The sequence below is a fragment of the Rattus norvegicus genome, chromosome 12 (genome assembly GCF_036323735.1).
Source record: "Rattus norvegicus strain BN/NHsdMcwi chromosome 12, GRCr8, whole genome shotgun sequence".
In the NCBI taxonomy this organism is placed as follows: Eukaryota; Metazoa; Chordata; class Mammalia; order Rodentia; family Muridae; genus Rattus; species Rattus norvegicus.
Window position 1 is genome coordinate 12,983,516 of NC_086030.1, and position 3,388 is coordinate 12,986,903.

Below are 3,388 nucleotides of genomic sequence, written 5' to 3' on the forward strand. Positions count from 1 at the left end.
TTCACAGCTCCCAAATGCCTTAAGTTGATGAAAGAATTTCAGACCACTGTTTAAGTTAGCCCCCTTTTTTTCTGGGCTAGAATTAAGGTAAATTATGCATGGCCAAATTAACATTTTAATTAAAAGATACTTGAGGGAAAGGGGGTTTCTGTTATTTAGCAAATGTCATATTAAGCTTGATACACTGGGCCAGGGTTATGAAGATGAGTCATGTGGGCACAGAGAGCTTGGGGCATGCAGAGGACCAGGGCATTGGCTGGTCACCAGAAGGCCCTGAATTAAGTGATGCTATTATAACTGGAATTCTCTTGCACTGTGACCTGTGGGGTGGAGTTACAGGGGCGCGTGCATGGGAACACACACACACACACACACACACACACACACACATATCTTGGTTTTCCGTGACAGGGTTTCTCTGAGTAGCCCTGGAACTCACTCTGTAACACCAGGCTGTCCTCGAACCCAGTAAGCTGCCTGGCTCTGTCTCCTGAGTGCTTGGATTAAAAACTTGTGCTACCACTGCCCGACCAGGATGGTGTTAACAGTAAGGGACACTGGACTGTGGGTGTGGCTCAGTGGTAAAGCACTTGCTTAGCACACACAAGACCGACATTGCAAAGATATCAGGCACTGGATAAAATGGCGTAGAAGGCAGAAATGCACAGGCTCCCCACATTTGCCAGTGTTATGACTATAATACTCAAGAACCAGGGTGGAGCACACACCTGCAACCCCACCACTGAGGAGGAGACGGGAGGAGGGAGAATTGGCGGGGAGCCTGAGTTCTATAGAGTCTAAGGTCCTCCAGAGCTGCATAGAGAGACCTTGTCTCAAAACCTACCAAGACGAAACAGATGTGAACCGATGGATTTCTGTTCCACCGGCTGGATTTCTGTTGCTGTTCGTTTCGAGAGAAGATGGTTTTCTTGATATCTTGTTCCCAAAGATGGATCTGCAGATATTAGGTAAGAAATTCCGAATTGGGAGGCAGAGACAGGCAGATCTCTATGAGTTCAAGGCCAGCCAGGGCAACGTAGTGGAACATTGTCTTAAAATGTAAAATAAAATATTTTTATGACTATAATATAATAAAAAGGAGGGAAGAAAGGGGGTTGTGATTCCTGTGCTCAACACAACTTTAGAAATTATTTGCTGCTTTATTATATTCTAAAAGTTTTGTTTTCTTTTGTTTTGAGACAGGGTCTTGGTGTGAAGCCCAGGCAGCCTCGGAACCCACGGTCCTCCCGCTGGAGTTGCGTGCATAACCCATCCGACCCAGCAAGTGTTTGACTTATTAATTGAGTTTGAATTTTTTGAGGCCAGATCTTACTATGTAGCCCAGGCTAGCCTCAAACTCTTCTGGCCTGGAAATACAGGGACCACTGTTAATATTAGCTAATATTAATCACTAGCTAATATTATTTTATTTTTAAATAATTTTTGTAGCCACCAGCCTTAGCTTCCAGGTGGCCAAAAGGAAAGGCATGATGTCAGGGCCTCTTGAGCTTATGAAGTTGAATATGTGACTCACAGAGTTACTCTTAATTTTTATTTTTAATTTTTTTTTTATTGTATAGTGGCAGAAATAGAGGCCAGGTCTTATCCACGATGCACCACTGATCACACCCCCAGAAGCAGCATTTGATACCTTTGAGAACTCGGACCTGGAATGAGGCGGAGAGCCCCTCAGCCTCTGTGTCCCCCACACCCCATCTGTAGATCCTGCTTCTCACAGCTGTTAGGAAGATTAAGACTTGGACTGAGAGATGTTGCCGAGATGGCTCCTCTGGCCTTTAAGAGCACTGGCTGCTCTCTCAGAGGGCGTGGATTCAGTTCCCAGCATCTGCGTGGCAGCTCACAGCCGCCTGTAACTGCAGGTCCTGGGGCGGGGGTTTGTTGCCATTTTCAGCCTTCCCCAGGTACCAAGCATGTGCGTAGCACATAGACATACAGAAATGCACACAGGAAAAACATGCATACACATAAAATAATTAAAAAAAAATGAAAAGATATGGATCTGGGTATGCCAAGGAACCTGCCACAGCCCCTCTCAAGTGTTTTGGTCTCAGGGACTCTGACACTTTGAAAAGTGTCCAAAACTCTAAACCCTTTCAACGCTGACATTTATGTTTGCTTTAGAAGCGAAACCACCCCTGTAATCTCAGCACTGGGGAGTCAGAGGCAGGAGGGTAAAGAGTCTGGGGCTACTCTGGGCTCCATAGCAAAACCCCAAAGAAAACCAATTAGAAAAGCCCCCACAGTAAAAGTATTAAAAGTATTTATTATTTAGTGTATCGTTGTTTATTGTGTGGAGGAACACACATGTCCTGGTGACAGTGTGAAAGTCAGAGGACATCGGAATGAAAACGGGTACGGCATGGATGGCCACTCAAGAAGGCACAGCCTGAGGACAATCACACACATCTCAGGACACCAATCACTGCTGCTCTCAGACAGCGGAGGGTGTGATAAGGAGGGTGTGACAAGCTAGTCCTGCTCTAACTTATGGCCTTTGGATGAGGACTCCTAAATTGTCACCCCTGCCTAGATGCCTGAAGGAGCCTTGGACAGAGAACTAACTACATGTGGATGGACCTGGACTCCATTTTTGGCACCAAGTCTATGACTTATCCATTGGTCAGGACACGACTCAGGTCCAGGAGAAGACCGGTGCTTTCCGTAGCCTACACACCAGCCTGAGCAGACTCTAAATGAGTTGATCGTCAGGCAGGTTGCTGCGTTACTCCCAGTTCTTCCTAGCAGGCCGTGGAAGCCAGTTCTGGCTAGTTAAGTAGAAAAAGAAATGAGCTGGGTGGTGCTGGTGCAGACATCTAATCCCAGCACTCAGGAGGCAGAGACAGGGAGATCTCTGAGGCCAGCCTGGTCTACAGAACAAGTTCCAGGACAGCCAGGGCTAGCTAGCGACCCAGAGAAAGCCTGTCTCGAAAGCCCAACAATTAAAAGAAAAAGAAAGAAGGGAAGGGAAGGAGATTATGTGATAGTCGATGGAAAAGCTGGCCAAAGATGGCTTAGACCCTGCCCTTAGAGGTACCAGTGCAGCTGCTGTGTCACACGTGTGGCCATAGGTGGCAGAGAGAAGAGAGGCTGTGTCTACACTCAGTGCTCTGACCTGTGAACATCTGAATGATTAGTAGCCTAACACTACCTGAAAAAAGTGAGCATGAGACCGCCACCCACCCGTCTGGCACCAGGCAGGCCTGGAAGGGCTCCCAGGAGGAGGGGCAAGTGGGAGACCAGGAAAACACCCCTGGGATCATGAGCCAAGACAGACGACCCTGTCACAAGGGGCTACTAGGGTGGGCCTGGCAAGGATCAAGCCCAAGATGACTGGTGCCATGGGGCCTGGACAGGGAGCTAGCTTGAG

General features: G+C 47.6%; 1 non-coding gene across 1 annotated transcript; it reads left to right on the forward strand.

Moving 5' to 3' along the window:
* Window positions 1-3,038: 3,038 nt before the first annotated feature.
* On the forward strand, window positions 3,039-3,167 carry LOC120096117 (small nucleolar RNA SNORA17). Its single transcript, XR_005492145.1, has one exon. It is a non-coding gene; the product is annotated as a small nucleolar RNA SNORA17 (small nucleolar RNA).
* Window positions 3,168-3,388: the final 221 nt, after the last annotated feature.